We start from the raw sequence: 20,596 nt of genomic DNA on the forward strand, positions 1-20,596 counted from the left end.
CGCCTCCTCCAGCGCCCGCGCCGTGCTCACCTCGCCGCTGTACAGCCCCACGCGGAACGGGCCCTTCCCCCGCGGCTCCCACAGCTCGTAGCGCAGCCACGCGTTGTAGCCCGAGTCCGCGTCCACCGCCCGGATCTTCGCCACCACCTGCCCCGCCGGCGCCCCCACGCCGCCCACGCCCACAGCGCCCCCGAGACCGGACCCGACGACGACCAGCCCGACGCCCCGGGCCCCGGCCCGACGCCCGGCGCCGGCAGCAGCGCCGGCGCGTTGTCGTTCTCGTCCACCACGAAGAGCTGCACCGTGGCGTTGCCGCACAGCGGCGGCTCCCCCGCGTCCACCGCCCGCACCTCGAACTCCAGCACCTGCACCTCCTCGTAGTCCAACGGACGCAGCGCCCACACGCGCCCGCTCTCCGCGTCCACCGACACGTAGCTCGACGCCGCCCGCCACCCCCCGCCCGCCCCGCGCCCCCGCCCACGCCCTCCGCCACCGAGTACCTCACGCGCCCGTTCCCCGCCTCGTCCGCGTCCCGCGCCCACAGCCGCGCCAGCTCCGCGCCCGCCGCGTTGTTCTCCCGCGCCAGCACCGTGTACACGGCCTGCGCGAACGCCGGCGCGTTGTCGTTCACGTCCGACACCGGCACCCGCACCCCGCGGCTGCCGCGCAGCGGCGGCGCCCCGCCGTCCTCCGCCCGCACCTCCACCTCGTACTCCGACACCCGCTCCCGGTCCAGCGCCTCCCGCAGCACCAGCGAGTACGAGCCCGCGAACCTCGCCACCAGCCCGAACGGCGCCGGCGGCCACACCGCGCACCGCACCCGCCCGTTCGCCCCCGAGTCCCGGTCCGACACGCTCAGCAGCGCCACCACCGTCCCCACCGACGCGTCCTCCGGCACCGGCACCGACAGCGACGTCACCCACACCTCCGGCGCGTTGTCGTTCACGTCCACCACCTCCAGCTCCACGCTGCAGTGACCCGACAGCGGGGGCCAACCTTTGTCTCTCGCTTCGATCTCCAGGTCATACGACTGAACCTCCTCGAAATCCAGTACACCGGCAGTCGTATTTCCCCGATTTTCTGTCAATTATGAACAAGTTCTGAACTTTGGCAGAATCGTGTCGCTAAACGAATAATATATTTCCCGATTAATCCCCTCATCTTGTCTGTCGCTGTAGCTGTAGAAACACGTCCCGCAGCAGCGCTCTCCGGCAGCTCCACTTTATACACCGACTGGTTGAACTGGGGCGCGTTGTCGTTCACGTCCAGCACCGAGATCACCAGCTCCATCGTGCCCGTCAGCGGCGGCCGGCCCCCGTCACTCGCCGTCAACACCAACCGGTGCACAGGCATCGTCTCGCGGTCCAGAGATTTCGTTAAACGAGGACTACGGAGATTTTGGTTTGGTCTTTGTTTTCACTCCAAACCAAATGCTCGCTGGGGCTGAGTGTATAGGAGAGCTGCGCGTTGGCTCCGATGTCTGCATCCGACGCGCCCTCCAGCGGGAACCGAGAGCCCGGGAGGGGAATTCCCGATGCTGAGGTTTTTCCGGGCGGCGGGGAAGAGCGGGGCGTTGTCGTTGATGTCGGTGACCTCCAGCTCCACGTGGAAGACGCGCAGCGGCCGCTCCACCAGCACCTCCAGCCGCAGGGCGCACGGCGCGCTCTTCCCGCACAGCTCCTCCCGGTCCAGCCGCGAGCTCACCACCAGCGCCCCGCTCGCCCCGCTCACCTCCACGCTCGCCCGCCGGCCCTGCGCCACCAGCCGCAGCCGCCAAGCCTCCGCCTCGCCCGCCTCCAGGCCCAGGTCCTGCGCCAGCCGGCCCACCACCGTCCCGGCCTTCGCTTCCTCCGGCACCGAGTACCGCACCTGCCCGACGCCCAACGCCCACCCCGCCTGCAGCAACAGCACCCGCACCACCGCACCCCAACACACGCCCATCGCTGCCGCCGCCGCCGCCGCCCGCCCGGGCCCCGCACGGCTCCCCGCCGCCGCCCGGACGCACCGCCTCTCCTGCCCGCCCCGCGCCGCCCCCCGCGCTCACAGCCGGGCTCTCCGCCGCACCGGCGCGGAGCCGCCTCGCCGCTCCGCCGCCGTTTCTGAGCCTGCAGCGACACCCTGTGCTGCTCCGCCGCCTCACACGCTCCCCACCAGCGCCCGCGCCGCCGGCCCCGCGCCGCTCATCTCCTCTCTCCTCTCTCCCTGCCCTTCGCCTCTTCCTTTCGCTTCTTTTTTCTTGTTTCTGTATTTTCTTTTCCCTTGCTTCTTTGCTCTTTCCTTCTTCCTTTCTCTTTCTTCTTTGCTCCTTCTTCTTCCTACAGTTATCTCTTTCTATCCCGTTCTCTCGTTCTTCCTTTCTTTCCTACTATTTTTCTTCTCTTTCTTCTCCCTTCTCTTCCCTGATTCTCTTTCCTCTGTCTTCTCTTTCCAAATTCTTTCTGCTTTCTTCTCTTTCCTCCTTCTCTTCCTTCTTGCCGTGCCCTATTCTTTCCTCCCTTTCCCTTCCCTTTAAATCCTTCTCGCTTCTTTACCCCTGCTCGCAGCTCGCCAGTCGCCTCCGGCGCCGCGGCGGACACCCTCAAAGACGGAGCCATCAGCGCTAATTGCGGGCCATCAGCGCCGGAGCGCGGTACTCTAACCAAGCCGAAGGCTCTTAGGGATCAGCTCCCTTCAGCGGCTACAGCTAAGCTCCGTGTGTTTTCGTAATCTCGTCTATCGTTCGTTCGTTCGTTCGTTCGTTCTTCCTTCCTTCCTTCCTTCCTTCCTTTCTTCCTTCCTTTCTCTCCCTCACCACCTTCTGTGAACAGTGATAGCGTCCGTGCATGCTAGTAAACTCATTTATCCTTTCTTCTTTTCTTGATCTTCTTTCTCTCTATTGCTCGCTTTCTTCTTGTTTGCTTTTCTTTCTCTCTGTTGTTTCTTCCTTCCTTCTTTCCTTCTCTGCTTTCTCCTCTTTCTCCTCCTCCTCTCTTCCCTGTCCTGCTCTCCCCTTCTCTTCTTCTTCCCTCTTTGCCTCTTCCATGTCTCCTTTACCAACAGCTTCTCTATATGACTACATCACCCTCGCCATGGAGCACGGACATGCCCTCTGCCAAGAGCTCTCATTCCTCTTCCTCAACACTTTTCATCAAGCCTTGCACAGTGTCTCTGAGTAGCGAGGACGCTGAAGTCCTCACCTCCATTCACCACGTAGAGATAACATCTCCTCTGTCCGTCCATCCATCCGTCCTTCCTTCCTTTCTTCTTTCATCATCTTTCTGTCTTGCTTCCTTGCTTGCTTTTTCCTTGCATACAGTCCTCTTTTCCCATCTTCCTTGCTCTTTCTTTCCTTCTCCTTTTTCTTTCCTCCTTCCTTTCTCGTTCCTTTTCTCCTCCTTTTTCTTTCATCTCTTCCTTTCTCTTCCTTTCACCTTTTTCCTCTTTCCTCCTTTTCTTCGCTTCCTTTTTCTTTTTGCCCTCGCCCTACCCTATCCTTGACTCCCCTTCTCTTCTGATTCCAGCCTCCTCTCTTCTTTTCCACCTTTAACAAAACATTTTCTACACCACGCTCCACATGAAGCATGGACATGCCCTTTGGCAAGAGCTCGCATTCCTCTTCCCTTCCACCTTCCATCCCTCCAGACAAGTTACAACTTTCCTCCTTTCCTCCAGTCTATGCAAGACACACAGACTGCCCCTCCACCTCCACCTCCCTCCCCTTCTCAAAGAACACCACACTCTTCAGCCTCCACTCCTCGCAAGGACCCAGCAAATAACAAAGCAAGGCAATCATATGGCAAAGAACACCTCTGCTACATCACAACGGAATCCACCACCCTCTGTAACACAAGACCAAGCCCCAGCTACTTCCACATCCCTGAAACAGGCTCCAAAGACTCCAAACAACCCAGGGGGGTCTTTCTTTAGGGAAATCAAACCCATCACAGCCAAGCACGATGATCCTGCAAGAAGGCTGAAAAAGCACGGGGCAACCACAGCTCCCGAGCACTCTTCATGTATCTCAATGAGGAGCTATTCCTCTGGCCTCCTTTTCCACCTGCACACTGAATGGCAAACTCGTGCTTTCCCTTTCAGGGAGGCACGCACTGCCAGAACAACACAGGGCCATTAGTTCCCACGGAATACCTCCCACTCATTAGCATCATCCACCCCTCACACACCCAAACAAAAGCCACAAGAGTAACACCACGGCATGTTCACTCAGAACATCCCCTTGGCTCCCAACACATCCACTCCATCAAATGGATTGCGGTCCCTCCTCCATCCGTGCTTGCTGCCGCCTGCTCACCCTGTGCCTGGGAGCAGCAGCAAAGGAACGAGAGCAGGCAGTGGTGCTTTGCTGCTCCAAACCTACAGGCATTACAATCCAGGCAACATTTGCTCGATCCAACATGAAGATACCACAACTAAACAGGAACAAAAGTACACCCGTCTCTCAAAACATCTCGTCTTTATGTACAAGACACATGTGAAGAAAACATCCACTTCAGGTGGGAGTGACTTACCTGTAGCATCACTGGTTGCTGCTTCTGAAAAGAAACATTTTCAGGACAGGACATTTGGGTTTAAAGGATATTTTCCCTTAACATTATCAGAGATTTCTGAGGTTGTTGGACAGAAAAAGAAATGACTCATGTTCTGCCAAAATGTTGAAACCATTGTACAGTCTGCTCCTTGAGCTCTGACCGGCTTGGTGCCGTGGCCACTTCCCTGGGGAGCCTGTTCCAGTGACTGACCACCCTCTCAGTCAAGAACCTTTTCCTAATGTCCAACCTGAACTTCCCCTGATGCAGCTTCCTACCTTTTCCTCATGGCCTATCGCTGGTGACCAGAGAGAGGAGATCGCACCTCCCCCTCCCCTGCCCCCTCGAGGAAGTTGTAGACTGCGATGAGGTCACCCCTCAGCCTTCTCTTCTCCAAGCTGAACAAACCAAGTGACCTCAGCTGCTCCTCATAAGTCTTGCCCTCGACACCTTTCACCATCTTGGTCACCCTCCTTGGGACACACTCTAATAGTTTGATGTCCTTCTTCTAGGGAGGCGCCCAAAACCGCACACAGAACTCGAGATGGGGCGGCACCAGTGCAGTGTAGAGTGGGACAATCACCTCCCTCAACCGGCTAGCCATGCTGGGCTTCATGCACCCCAGCACACGGCTGGCCCTTTTGGCTGCCAGGGCACACTCTTGACTCCTATTCAACTTGCCATCCACCCAAACCCCCACGTCTCGTTCCGCAGGGCTGCTCGCCACCCTCTCGTCCCCCAATTTGTACCTATAACCAGGATTACCCTGTCCCAGGGGCAGAACCCGGCACTTGCTCTTGTTACATTCCATACGGTTGGGGATTGCCCAGCTCTCCAGCCTATCCAGATCTCTCTCTAAGGCCTCCCTGACTGGCCGCCAGCCTGATGTAACCCCATTGACTCTGACTCTTTGACCCCAACCCATCAGCCAACTGCTCACCCAATGTATTAGGGACTTCTCTTATGACAAGCATTATGACAGCTGTATGAGGGACATTTTATCCAGAAGGATACTGTGAGAGACGGTTTCAAAAGCTTTGCTAAAATCCAAAAAACCCCACATCTACTGGCTTCCCTTGGGCAACTAGATGGGTGACCTTCTCATAAAAGGAAATTAACTTACTTAAACAGGACTTTCCCCTCGTGAACCCGTGCTGGCTACGACCAATGACTGCAGTCTCTCTCAAGTGTTTTTCAATAACTCCCGAACAACCTTCTCCATAATTTTTCCAGGCACTGAAGGGAGGCTGACAGGCCTGTCATTACCAGGCTCTTCCTTCTTACCCTTCCTGAAAATTGGGACAACTTTTGCTGGCTTCCACTCAACTGGGACCTCTCCAGACTTCCAAGACCGTTGAAAAATAATGGAAAGAAGTCCCGCCATAACATCGGCCAGCTCCTTCAGTACCTGGGATGAATCCCATTGGCCTCCATAGACTTATGTGCCTCCAGCTGGAGCAGCAAGTCTCAAACAAGTTCAGAGTTGGCTGGGAGCTTAGCATTCCCCAGTCAAGGTCTTCCAACACAGGGCTCTGGGGGTCCCAGGGCCCATCATCGGTGTGAAAGACAGAGGCAAAGAAGGCATTAAACATCTCTGCTTTCTCTACACCCTATTTGGTGAGGTGGTCGACCTCATCAAGTAACGGACCGATGTTATCTCTGATCCTTCTTTGGCTGTGAACATATTTTACAAGCCCTTTTTGTTGTCCTTCACACTGCTGGCCAGCTTGAACTCTACTTGAGCCTTTGGCCACGTGATTTTCTCCCTACAGTGGCAAACAGCAGCTCTGTAGTCCTTCCCTGTCACCATCCTTCCTTTCAATGTCCGCACACTTTCCTCTTCTGCCTAAGTTCTAGAGGATCCCTGCTCAGCCAAGCCAGCCTTCTTGCCCCGCTTGCTTGACTCCGACGCTTTCGAATTGCCTGCTCCTGCGCTCTTAAGAGATGGCAGGAGTATGGTTAAAAAGTAACCAGCATTCATGGACCCCACTACCTTCAAGAGCACATTCTCAGGGGACCTTACTAACTAGTTCCTTCAGCAGCCCCAGCTCTGCTCTCCCCATATCCAGCGTCAAAGTTTTGCTGGCAGTTTTTCTCCTACTGACAATGATTTGAAACTCAACTACTTCATGGTCCATGTGACCCACACAGCCACCAAGCACCTCTTCACCCAGGAGTCCCTCTCTCTTTACAAACAACACATCCAGGAGGGCACCTTTGCTTCTCGGCTCCCTTAGTACCTGCACCAAGAAGTTATCTTCAACATCCTGCAGGATTTTCCTGGACCTGTTTGGGTCTGCTGTATGATATTCCCAGTTGACGTCTGGGAAGTTAAAATTGCCCATAAGGACAAGGGCAGCTGATCAAGAGACATCCCTTCATTCCTTGTAGTTTAATTCATCAGTGTGGTCTCCTGGCTGGGTGGTCGATAGTAGACTCCCACAACAACAGCCGCTTTATTTGCTTTTCCTTATCCTTACCCAGAGGCTCTCGACCCTGTCGTCGCCAACTGCAAGCGCCATACAATCCAACCCTCCCTTATATACAGCACCACCGCGCCACCTCACCTGCCCTGCCTAGCCCTCCACAAGAGCCTAGAACCGGCCATCACGCCACACCAGTCACAGGACTCTTCCACAGCTTTCGCTTAGGCCAATGACGTCGTAGCTCTGGGACTGGCCAAAGCTTCTAGCTCCTCTCCTTTATTCCTCATGCTCCACGCATTAGCATAGAGACATTTCAAATGTGTTCCAGTCTACTCAGCACATCGTGGAGCACACTGAAGGACCTCGCTAGCACACCGTCCTCACACGCTGGCGTGCCGCCCCAGGGCTTATCACTAGCGAGCCTCGTTTTATCCCCTTCCCCTTCAATCTACTTTAAAGCTCTTTCATAAGCCCTGCTAACTGGGTTTTTTAAACAACATCAATGGCTGTGGAAGCTGCTACAGATGCCCACCACTACACAAGGACAGCACATTCAAGTGCTACCCTCCCACAACACCTTTCCCAAAACAACAGGGAAAAGGTTTCATCAGACAATATTCAGCACTCTGCATCTCACCAGTCTTACCAACACATTTCTACGTCACTCAGGCAGCAGCACAAGGGTCTCTCCCTGCTGAGATACATTCGCAACCTCAAAGAATCCCATTCCACTGCATTGAAAGGCAAGAAGAGAACAACTGAGCACAAGGCTATGCAGAACTTCTGGAGCTCCTGACAGGATTCCCGCCAAGTACACTCTCTGCACAGCTCTTCTTGAGGTTTTTCAACTGGCATCCTCTTTCCCGTTGCCTGGAAGCAGGATCTCCAGCTAAGCGGACATGCTCCACCTCTTCCCCAATGACACAGTCTGTGTTCTGACCCGCATCTCCATTTACTCAGGCAAGACTCTTCCCCGCTCAAGGGTCACCCTCCCCGTGATGGAACCCTCCAATGGAAGTCATGCCTTCTGTGACAGAAGGCCTCCAACTCCAGACCCTTGGGAGCCTGCAAAAGGATCCTGGGTGAGAACACTTCGTGCCCATCCTGCCTCAGGCTTTCCTTAGGCATCCTCCATTCCCAACTCCGACACATGCGTTCTCAAGACAAGCACATCATCTCCCATTGCTGTCTTCTCGTGACATGGCCCACGGTCTTCCCTAGGATTTCCAGTTCCCACAGACAAGTCCTCCACTGCTCACAATCACTCGTCACAGCAAGAAACAGCAGGCCTACTCATGCCACGTCCGTCATTCACCTCTGCAACATGCCACAGTTTCCTTTCCACCTCAAGCTTGCAGACCCTTCCATCAATGACACCACCATAAAAATCACACAGAAGGTATCATATACACGGTGTCCACACGCTCTCTGCTGCTGACCTGTCATGTTTGGCAAGGCTTCAGCTATCTCAGATGGAAAAGTGGCAGAGCTGGGAGCAATACTCACACAAAGAAACACCATGACTCTTTCACTTAGAACATCTCCTTGATGCCCAACACATCCATTCCATCAAATGGATTGGGGTCCTCCCCCATATCTCCTTGCTGCTGCCTGCTCACACTCTGCCTGGAAGCAGCAGGAAAGGAACGAGAGCAGGCAGCGGTGCTTTGCTGCTCCAAACCTAAAGGCATTATAATCCAGGCAACGTCCGTCAATCCAACATAAAGATACCACGACCGAACAGGAACAAAAGTACAGCTGTCTCTCAAACACATCCACTTGAGGTGCAGCGACTTCCCTCTAGCATCGCTGCTCGCTTCTTCAGAAAAGACACATTTTCAGGGGAGGGGAATTGGTGAAAAAGAACATAGGAAATGAAAAAGAACATATGGAGGGCTGCAAAGCCACTCACTGTCTGGCAGAATCTTCCCAGATGCGTCAACTTCACCCTGAATGCTTTTGCCTTTTCACAATCTCAGATGGAAACACCACAGAGCTGCACGTAAGAACGGAGTTCTTCAGGATTCTGTGATTAGAGCTGTGACAGCTCTGACCCCAGTCCACAGGGGTTTTTTCTTTCAGAAAAACACACCAAATGCTGAGCGCAAGCGGTCTCACAATGTCAACTGGGTGAGAGAATTGCTACGATGGAAAAACAGAGCTGTGTTCCTGTGCAGGGTTTGGTGTGTACATGCACATATCTGAAGGAGTTAATAATGACAAGACGACACACCATCTCCTCATGGCCACCTCTGCAAGTGCACAAGTAGGGGAAGCTGAGCGCACAAAGATTAAACCCACCTCCTCATGTGCCCTTACAAATCCTGCCTGAGGAGGTTGCTGTGATGGCAACACCAAACAGCTGTGCAAGCTCCTGTAGATGCCCACCACTCCACAAGGACAGCACACTGAAGCACTGTTCCTCCCACAACATCTTTCCCAAAACACCAGGGAAATATATTCATCACTCTGCATGTCACCCCCTCTTACCAGCACATTGCTTCGGCAGGCAGGCAGCAGCACAAGGGTCGGCCTCTGGTGCAAGGGTACTCATAACCTCAACAGACATCGTGGGCATTTCAGTACCACACACTGTCTCAAGATCCAGAAGCCCTCCAACTCCAGACCCTCGCAGCATGGGAAAGGATCCTGGGCAAGAACACTTCGTGTCCATCCTGCCTCAGGCTTTCCTCTAGGCATCCTCCATTCCCCACTCTGGGACATGCATTCTCAAGACAAGCACATCATCTCCATTGCTGTCTTCTCATGACATGGCCATGGTCTTTCCAACGATTTCCAATTCAGACAAGTCTTTCCACTGCTCAAGGTCACCCTTCACATGAGCAGATGCCAGGCCTACTCGGTGCCACTGGCCACATTCACCTCTGCGACATGCCACTATTTCCTTTCCACCTCAGGGCTCACTCCAGCATTTCAGACCCTTCCCCTGCTTGTAGCGATGTGTCAGGGGTAGCTCTAATGGCAGTGGGCATTGATTTCCTTCTGTGAGAGAACAACCCGAATGCCGACGAGCACAGCACTGTAATGGATGATACCTAATGCATAGGACAATCTGGGTTTTTTTAAGAGAAGGTTTCCAAGTCTTCTATAAGGCTCCCAATGCTGATCCAAATATTGAAGACTAGCAAAACAGGCCAGCCTACATCACACCACGTCACTTCTCCAGACAGGAACGGAAGTCGATAGCACGATTTGGCGGCGTGGGAAAGAAAAAGAAAATTCCCGTTTCTGACACTACCTTGCGTCACACTCTCTCCCTGAACACTTTAGACTACTAAGTAGAGTGATAGCATACTTGGAAAAACAACAGAGGAAAAGTCCACAAGCCTTCCCTACTTTCTTAATGACTCTGGTGGAGAATCAAAAGGGAGAGATTACTCCACGGGAGAGAAAGCCCTGAAGCCTCAACTGTCACCTCGCATCACGGCTCTTGCAGGGACAATCACACAGGAGGAGGACAGACTTTTCCACAAGAAACTTTCCACATCTCATACCAGCACAATCAGCACTCTGCAACGCGAATAAGGCACCAAATAGCGCCTGGGGCACTGTCACCATCACAGCCTGCCTGTCTTGCACTCCTTCAGCAAGCTCGCGTGCAAACGCTACACACCCCCAAGCAAGAGCGTCTCGAAAGCTGATGTCGTGGCACCTCTCATCGCAGCCGGCAGCGATTTTACTCTACGGGAGAACAGCTCACACCCACAGCAGCAAACCTCAGCTGCCGACGGTAACCGCCGCGGGCTTGCGGCAGTACCGCTAGTTTCCCCCACAGCGAGAGCCGAGGGGCTCCGGCAAGGACGCGGAGGCAGATGCAAAGGTGCCGTGAACACCCTTGAGCACCCGCCAAGCACCCACCGCCCGCAGGCCCCGCGGGCTGAGCCCGCCTCCCACCAGCGCCTGCCCAGGCGGCGGGCCAGAACGAAGACCGCGAAGAAGGGCGGAGGGAGACCGGAGAAGAAGGGCGAAGGGCGAGAGGCCAGAAAGGGAGGGCCACTGACCGTGTCCAGGAGAGCGGGCGGCTCCGGCTTGCGTCTCCTTCCGCCGGGGGCCGGGCGGCGGCGGGAATTGGGGCTGAAAACCATCAGGTCGCTCTGCCCGCGCCGTCCGCCACGCACAGGCTCCGGCTCTGGCGCTGCGGTACGACCAGCTCCCCACTTCGCTGGCGCACACCAGCGTCGCCGGCCCGGGCCCCGACACCACGGCCGCCCGCGGCGACCACCGCGACGCCCCGTACAGCACCACCGCCAGCACGAACACGCTCGACACGCGCAGATGGCCACCACCAGCCACACGTTCGTCGCCGACGCCGACGCCGACGCGCCGCCCTCCGCGCCCGCCGCCGGCCGCAGCCCCGCTCCCGACGACGACGACGACGACGACGACGACGACGAGCCCGCGCCGCCAGCGCCGCCTCGGCGCCCTCCACCAGCGACACGCTCAGCGTGGCCGTGGCCGAGCGCGCCGGCTCCCCGTGGTCCCGCACCATGATCACCAGCCTCTGCCGCGGCCGTCCGCCTCCTCCAGCGCCCGCGCCGTGCTCACCTCGCCGCTGTACAGCCCCCACGCGGAACGGCCCTTCCCCCGCGGCTCCCACAGCTCGTAGCGCAGCCACGCGTTGTAGCCCGAGTCCGCGTCCACCGCCCGGATCTTCGCCACCACCTGCCCCGCCGGCGCCCCCCACGCCGCCCACGCCCACAGCGCCCCCGAGACGGACCCGACGACGACCAGCCCGACGCCCCGGGCCCCGGCCCGACGCCCGGCGCCGGCAGCAGCGCCGGCGCGTTGTCGTTCTCGTCCACCACGAAGAGCTGCACCGTGGCGTTGCCGCACAGCGGCGGCTCCCCCGCGTCCACCGCCCGCACTCGAACTCCAGCACCTGCACCTCCTCGTAGTCCAACGGACGCAGCGCCCACACGCGCCCGCTCTCCGCGTCCACCGACACGTAGCTCGACGCCGCCCGCCACCCCCGCCCGCCCCCGCGCCCCGCCCACGCCCTCCGCCACCGAGTACCTCACGCGCCCGTTCCCCGCCTCGTCCGCGTCCCGCGCCACAGCCGCGCCAGCTCCGCGCCCGCCGCGTTGTTCTCCGCGCCAGCACCGTGTACACGGCCTGCGCGAACGCCGGCGCGTTGTCGTTCACGTCCGACACCGGCACCCGCACCCCGCGGCTGCGCGCAGCGGCGGCGCCCCGCCGTCCTCGCCCGCACCTCCACCTCGTACTCCGACACCCGCTCCCGTCCAGCGCCTCCCGCAGCACCAGCGAGTACGAGCCCGCGAACCTCGCCACCAGCCCGAACGGCGCCGGCGGCCACACCGCGCACCGCACCCGCCCGTTCGCCCCCGAGTCCCGGTCCGACACGCTCAGCAGCGCCACCACCGTCCCCACCGACGCGTCCTCCGGCACCGCCACCGACAGCGACGTCACCCACACCTCCGGCGCGTTGTCGTTCACGTCCACCACCTCCAGCTCCACGCTGCAGTGACCCGACAGCGGCGGTGTCCCTTTGTCTCTCGCTTCAATGCGAAAATCAAATATCCTGACTTCTTCGAAGTCCAGGGCGCCCGTGAGACGGATCTCGCCCGTCTTCGGATTGACGGTAATCACATCTCTTCCTCTCACGGGAAGGAAGTTGGTCGCGGTGTAGGTCACCTCACTGTTAATGCCCTCGTCCGGATCCGTGGCGTTCACCCGCACCACCAGCGTCCCCTCCGCAGCGCTCTCCGGCAGCTCCACTTTATACACCGACTGGTTGAACTGGGCGCGTTGTCGTTCACGTCCAGCACTGAGATCACCAGCTCCATCGTGCCCGTCAGCGGCGGCCGGCCCCCGTCACTCGCCGTCAACACCAACCGGTGCACAGGCATCGTCTCGCGGTCCAGAGATTTCGTTAAAACAAGATCGGGTACAACATTTCGCTCATTCGATTTCTGTAAATCCAGACGGAAATGCTCGCTGGGGCTGAGTGTATAGGAGAGCTGCGCGTTGGCTCCGATGTCTGCATCCGACGCGCCCTCCAGCGGGAACCGAGAGCCCGGCAGCGTGGTGAATTCCGCGATGCTGAGGTTTTTCCGGGCGGCGGGGAAGAGCGGGGCGTTGTCGTTGATGTCGGTGACCTCCAGCTCCACGTGGAAGACGCGCAGCGGCCGCTCCACCAGCACCTCCAGCCGCAGGGCGCACGGCGCGCTCTTCCCGCACAGCTCCTCCCGGTCCAGCCGCGAGCTCACCACCAGCGCCCCGCTCGCCCCGCTCACCTCCACGCTCGCCCCGGCCCTGCGCCACCAGCCGCAGCCGCCAAGCCTCCGCCTCGCCCGCCTCCAGGCCAGGTCCTGCGCCAGCCGGCCCACCACCGTCCCGGCCTTCGCTTCCTCCGGCACCGAGTACCGCACCTGCCCGACGCCCAACGCCCACCCCGCCTGCAGCAACAGCACCCGCACCACCGCACCCCAACACACGCCCATCGCTGCCGCCGCCGCCGCCGCCGCCGACACCCGCCCGGGCCCCGCACGGCTCCCCGCCGCCGCCCGGACGCACCGCCTCTCCTGCCCGCCCCGCGCCGCCCCCCCGCGCTCACAGCCGGGCTCTCCGCCGCACCGGCGCGGAGCCGCCTCGCCGTCCGCCGCCGTTTCTGAGCCTGCAGCGACACCCTGTGCTGCTCCGCCGCCTCACACGCTCCCCACCAGCGCCCGCGCCGCCGGCCCCGCGCCGCTCCTCTCCTCTCTCCTCTCTCCCTGCCCTTCGCCTCTTCCTTTCGCTTCTTTTTTTCTTGGTTTCTGTATTTTCTTTTCCCTTGCTTCTTTGCTCTTTCCTTCTTCCTTTCTCTTTCTTCTTTGCTCCTTCTTTCTTCCTACAGTTATCTCTTTCTATCCCGTTCTCTCGTTCTTCCTTTCTTCCTACTATTTTTCTTCTCTTTCTTCTCCTTCTCTTCCTGATTCTCTTTCCTCTGTCTTCTCTTTCCAAATTCTTTCTGCTTTCTTCTTTCCTCCTTCTCTTCCTTCTTGCCGTGGCCCATTCTTTCCTCCCTTTTCCCTTCCCTTTAAATCCTTCTCGCTTCTTTACGCCCGCTCGCAGCTCGTCGCTCGCCTCCGGCGCCGCGGCGGACACCCTCAAAGACGGAGCCATCAGCGCTCATTGCGGGCCATCAGCGCCGGAGCGCGGTACTCTAACCAAGCCGAAGGCTCTTAGGGATCAGCTCCCTTCAGCGGCTACTGCTAAGCTCCGTGTGTTTTCGTAATCTCGTCTATCGTTCGTTCGTTCGTTCGTTCCTTCCTTCCTTCCTTCCTTTTCTTCCTTCCTTTCTCTCCCTCACCACCTTTCTGTGAACAGTGATAGCGTCCGTGCATGCTCGTAAACTCATTTATCCTTTCTTCTTTTCTTGATCTTCTTTCTCTCTATTGCTCGCTTTCTTCTTGTTTGCTTTTCTTTCTCTCTGTTGTTTCTTCCTTCCTTCTTTCCTTCTCTGCTTCTCCTCTTTCTCCTCTCTTCTCTTCCCTGTCTGCTCTCCCTTCTCTTCTTCTTCCCTCTTTGCCTCTTCCATGTCTCCTTTACCAACAGCTTCTCTATATGACTACATCACCCTCGCCATGGAGCACGGACATGCCCTCTGCCAAGAGCTCTCATTCCTCTTCCTCAACACTTTTCATCAAGCCTTGCACAGTGTCTCTGAGTAGCGAGGATGCCGAAGTCTTCACCTCCATTCACCACGTGGAGATAACATCAGTGCATCCTGGTAATCTCCTCTGTCCTTCCTTCCCTCCTTCCTCCATCCTTCCTTCCTTCCTTCCTTCCTTCCTTCCTCATCCTTCTGTCTTGCTTCCTTGCTTGCTTTTTCCTTGCATACAGTCCTCTTTTCCCATCTTCCTTGCTCTTTCTTTCCTTCTCCTTTTTCTTTCCTCCTTCCTTTCTCGTTCCTTTTCTCCTCCTTTTTCTTTCATCTCTTCCTTTCTCTTCCTTTCACCTTTTTCCTCTTTCCTCCTTTTCCTTCGCTTCCTTTTTCTTTTTGCCCTCGCCCTACCCTATCCTTGACTCCCCTTCTCTTCTGATTCCAGCCTCCTCTCTTCTTTTCCACCTTTAACAAAACATTTTCTACACCACACTCGACAGGAAGCATGGACATGCCCTTTGGCAAGAGCTCGCATTCCTCTTCCCTTCCACCTTCCATCCCTCCAGACAAGTTGCAACTTTCCTGCTTTCCTCCAGTCTATGCAAGACACACAGACTGCCCCTCCACCTCCACCTCCCTCCCCTTCTCAAAGAACACCACACTCTTCAGCCTCCACTCCTCGCAAGGACCCAGCAAATAACACAGCAAGGCAATCATATGGCAAAGAACACCTCTCCTACATCACAACGGAATCCACCACCCTCTGTAACACAAGACCAAGCCCCAGCTACTTCCACATCCCTGCAAACAGGCTCCAAAGACTCCAAACAACCCAGGGGAGTCTTTCTTTAGGGAAATCAAACCCATCACAGCCAAGCACGATGATCCTGCAAGAAGGCTGAAAAAGCATGGGGCAACCACAGCTCCCGAGCACTCTTCGTGTATCTCAATGAGGAGCTATTCCTCTGGCCTCCTTTTCCACCTGCACACTGAATGGCAAACTCGTGCTTTCCCTTTCAGGGAGGCACGCACTGCCAGAACAACACAGGGCCATTAGTTCCCACGGAATACCTCCCACTCATTAGCATCATCCACCCCTCACACACCCAAACAAAAGCCACAAGAGTAACACCACGGCATGTTCACTCAGAACATCCCCTTGGCTCCCAACACATCCACTCCATCAAATGGATTGCGGTCCTTCCTCCATCCGTGCTTGCTGCCGCCTGCTCACCCTGTGCCTGGGAGCAGCAGCAAAGGAACGAGAGCAGGCAGTGATGCTTTGCTGCTCCAAACCTACAGGCATTACAATCCAGGCAACATTTGCTCGATCCAACATGAAGATACCGCAACTAAACAGGAACAAAAGTACACCCGTCTCTCAAAACATCTCGTCTTTATGTACAAGACACATGTGAAGAAAACATCCACTTTAGGTGGGAGTGACTTACCTGTAGCATCACTGGTTGCTGCTTCTGAAAAGAAACATTTTCAGGACAGGACATTTGGGTTTAAAGGATATTTTCCCTTAACATTATCAGAGATTTCTGAGGTTGTTGGACAGAAAAAGAAATGACTCATGTTGTGCCAAAATGTTGAAACCATTGTACAGTCTGCTCCTTGAGCTCTGACCGGCTTGGTGCCGTGGCCACTTCCCTGGGGAGCCTGTTCCAGTGACTGACCACCCTCTCAAGTCAAGAACCTTTTCCTAATGTCCAACCTGAACTTCTCCTGATGCAGCTTCCTACCTTTTCCTCATGGCCTATCGCTGGTGACCAGAGAGAGGAGATCAGCACCTCCCCCTCCCTGCCCCCCTCGAGGAAGTTGTAGACTGCGATGAGGTCACCCCTCAGCCTTCTCTTCTCCAAGCTGAACAAACCAAGTGACCTCAGCTGCTCCTCATAAGTCTTGCCCTCGACACCTTTCACCATCTTGGTCACCCTCCTTGGGACACACTCTAGTATTTTGATGTCCTTCTTCTAGGGAGGCACCCAAAACCGCACACAGAACTCGAGATGGGGCGGCACCAGTGCAGTGTAGAGTGGGACAATCACCTCCCTCAACCGGCTAGCCATGCTGGGCTTCATGCACCCCAGCACACGGCTGGCCCTTTTGGCTGCCAGGGCACACTCTTGACTCCTATTCAACTTGCCATCCACCCAAACCCCCACATCTCGTTCCGCAGGGCTGCTCGCCACCCTCTCGTCCCCAATTTGTACCTATAACCAGGATTACCCTGTCCCAGGGGCAGAACCTGGCACTTGCTCTTGTTACTTTCCATACGGTTGGGGATTGCCCAGCTCTCCAGCCTATCCAGATCTCTCTCTAAGGCCTCCCTGACTGGCCGCCAGCCTGATGTAACCCCATTGACTCTGACTCTTTGACCCCAACCCATCAGCCAACTGCTCACCCAATGTATTAGGACTTCTCTTATGACAAGCATTATGACAGCTGTATGAGGGACATTTTATCCAGAAGGATACCGTGAGAGACGGTTTCAAAAGCCTTGCTAAAATCCAAAAAACCCCACATCTACTGGCTTCCCTTGGGCAACTAGATGGGTGACCTTCTCATAAAAGGAAATTAACTTACTTAAACAGGACTTTCCCTCGTGAACCCGTGCTGGCTACGACCAATGACTGCAGTCTCTCTCAAGTGTTTTTCAATAACTCCCAGAACAACCTTCTCCATAATTTTTCCAGGCACTGAAGGGAGGCTGACAGGCCTGTCATTACCAGGCTCTTCCTTCTTACCCTTCCTGAAAATTGGGACAACTTTTGCTGGCTTCCACTCAACTGGGACCTCTCCAGACTTCCAAGACCGTTGAAAAATAATGGAAAGAAGTCCCGCCATAACATCGGCCAGCTCCTTCAGTACCCTGGGATGAATCCCATTGGCCTCCATAGACTTATGTGCCTCCAGCTGGAGCAGCAAGTCTCAAACAAGTTCAGAGTTGGCTGGGAGCTTAGCATTCCCCCAGTCAAGGTCTTCCAACACAGGGCTCTGGGGGTCCCAGGGCCCATCATCGGTGTGAAAGACAGAGGCAAAGAAGGCATTAAACATCTCTGCTTTCTCTACATCCCTATTTGTGAGGAGGTCGACCTCATCAAGTAACAGACCGATGTTATCTCTGATCCTTCTTTGGTTGTTAACATATTTTACGAAGCCCTTTTTGTTGTCCTTCACACTGCTGGCCAGCTTGAACTCTACTTGAGCTTTGGCCACGTGAATTTTCTCCCTACAGTGGCAAACAGCAGCTCTGTAGTCCTTCCCTGTCACCCATCCTTCCTTTCAATGTCCGCACACTTTCCTCTTCCACCTAAGTTCTAGAGGATCCCTGCTCAGCCAAGCCGGCCTTCTGCCCCGCTTGCTTGACTTCCGACACTTTCGAATTGCCTGCTCCTGCGCTCTTAAGAGATGGCAGGAGTATGGTTAAAAAGTGGCCAGCGTTCATGGACCCCACTACCTTCAAGAGCACATTCTCAGGGGACCTTACTAACTAGTTCCTTCAGCAGCCCCAGCTCTGCTCTCCCCATATCCAGCGTCAAAGTTTTGCTGGCAGTTTTTTCTCCTACTGACAATGATTTGAAACTCAACTACTTCATGGTCCATGTGACCCACACAGCCACCAAGCACCTCTTCACCCAGGAGTCCCTCTCTCTTTACAAACAACACATCCAGGAGGGCACCTTTGCTTCTCGGCTCCCTTAGTACCTGCACCAAGAAGTTATCTTCAACATCCTGCAGGATTTTCCTGGACCTGTTTGGGTCTGCTGTATGATATTCCCAGTTGACGTCTGGGAAGTTAAAATTGCCCATAAGGACAAGGGCAGCTGATCGAGAGACATCCCTTCATTCCTTGCAGAATGATTCATCAGTGTGGTCATCCTGGCTGGGTGGTCGATAGTAGACTCCCACAACAACAGCCGCTTTATTTGCTTTTCCCTTAATCCTTACCCAGAGGCTCTCGACCCTGTCGTCGCCAACTGCAAGGGCCATACAATCCAAACCCTCCCTTATATACAGCACCACCCGCCCGCCTCACCTGCCCTGCCTAGCCCTCCACAAGAGCCTAGAACTGGCCATCACGCCACACCAGTCACAGGACTCTTCCCACCAAGTTTCGCTTAGGCCAATGACGTCGTAGCTCTGGGACTGGGCCAAAGCTTCTAGCTCCTCTTCTTCATTCCTCATGCTCCACGCATTAGCATAGAGACATTTCAAATGTGTTCCAGTCTACTCAGCACATCGTGGAGCACACTGAAGGACCTCGCTAGCACACCGTCCCTCACACGCTGGCGTGCCGCCCCAGGGCTTATCACTAGCGAGCCTCGTTTTATCCCCTTCCCCTTCAAATCTACTTTAAAGCTCTTTCAATAAGCCCTGCTAACTGGGTTTTTTTAACAACATCAATGGCTGTGGAAGCTGCTACAGATGCCCACCACTACACAAGGACAGCACATTCAAGTGCTACCCTCCCACAACACCTTTCCCAAAACAACAGGGAAAAGGTTCATCAGACAGGATTCAGCACTCTGCATCTCACCAGCTCTTACCAACACATTTCCTACGTCACTCAGGCAGCAGCACAAGGGTCTCTCCCTGCTGAGATACATTCACAACCTCAAAAGAATCCCATTCCACTGCATTGAAAGCAAGAAGGGAATGACTGGGCACAAGGCTATGCAGAACTTCTGGAGCTCCTGACAGGATTCCCGCCAAGTACCACTCTCTGCCACAGCTCTTCTTGAGGTTTTTCAACTGGCATCCTCTTTCCCGTGCCCTGGGAAGCAGGATCTCCAGCTAAGCGGACATGCTCCACCTCTTCCCCAATGACACAGTCTGTGTTCTGACCCGCATCTCCATTTCCTCAGGCAAGACTCTTCCCCGCCCAAGGTCACCCTCCCTGTGATGGAACCCTCCAATGGAAGTCATGCCCTTCTGTGACAGAAGGCCTCCAACTCCAGACCCTTGGGAGCCTGCAAAAGGATCCTGGGTGAGAACACTTCGTGCCCATCCTGCCTCAGGCTTTCCTCTAGGCATCCTCCATTCCCCACTCCGACACATGCGTTCTCAAGACAAGCACATCATCTCCCATTGCTGTCTTCTCATGACATGGCCCATGGTCTTCCCTAGGATTTCCAGTTCCCACAGACAAGTCCTCCCACTGCTCACAATCACTCGTCACAGCAAGAAACAGCCAGGCCCTACTCATGCCACGTCCAACATTCACCTCTGCAACATGCCACAGTTTCCTTTCCCACCTCAAGCTTGCAGGACCCTTCCATCAATGACACCACCATAAAAATCACACAGAAGGTATCATATACACGGTGTCCCACACGCTCTCTGCTGCTGACCTGTCATGTTTGGCAAGGCTTCAGCTATCTCAGATGGAAATGTGCAGAGCTGGGAGCAATACTCACACAAAGAAAACACCATGACTCTTTCACTTAGAACATCTCCTTGATGCCCAACACATCCATTCCATCAAATGGATTGGGGTCCCTCCCCCATATCTCCTTGCTGCTGCCTGCTCACACTCTGCCTGGAAGCAGCAGGAAAGGAACGAGAGCAGGCAGCGGTGCTTTGCTGCTCCAAACCTAAAGGCATTATAATCCAGGCAACATCCGTCAATCCAACATAAAGATACCACGACCGAACAGGAACAAAAGTACAGCTGTCTCTCAAACACATCCACTTGAGGTGGCAGCGACTTCCCTCTAGCATCGCTGCTTGCTTCTTCAGAAAAGACACATTTCAGGGGAGGGAATTGGTGAAAAAGAACATAGGAAATTAAAAAGAACTACGGAGGGCTGCAAAGCCACTCACTGTCTGCAGAATCTTCCCAGATGCGTCAGCTTCACCCTGAATGCTTTTGCCTTTTCACAAATCTCAGATGGAAACACCACAGAGCTGCACGTAAGAACGGAGTCTTCAGGATTCTGTGATTAGAGCTGTGACAGCTCTAATCCCAGTCCACAGGGGTTTTTTTCTTTCAGAAAAACACACCAAATGCTGAA

General features: G+C 55.6%; 2 pseudogenes; both read right to left on the reverse strand.

Annotated features, from left to right (window-relative positions):
* Positions 1 to 1,941, reverse strand: part of LOC127028837 (protocadherin alpha-6-like) — a 2,920-nt pseudogene extending 979 nt beyond the window's left edge.
* Positions 1,942 to 10,729: 8,788 nt separating this feature from the next.
* On the reverse strand, positions 10,730 to 13,431 carry LOC127028838 (protocadherin alpha-2-like; annotated as a pseudogene).
* Between the last annotated feature and the right edge of the window lie 7,165 nt (positions 13,432 to 20,596).

Source organism: Gymnogyps californianus, unplaced genomic scaffold, assembly GCF_018139145.2.
Source record: "Gymnogyps californianus isolate 813 unplaced genomic scaffold, ASM1813914v2 HiC_scaffold_44, whole genome shotgun sequence".
Taxonomy (NCBI): domain Eukaryota; kingdom Metazoa; phylum Chordata; class Aves; order Accipitriformes; family Cathartidae; genus Gymnogyps; species Gymnogyps californianus.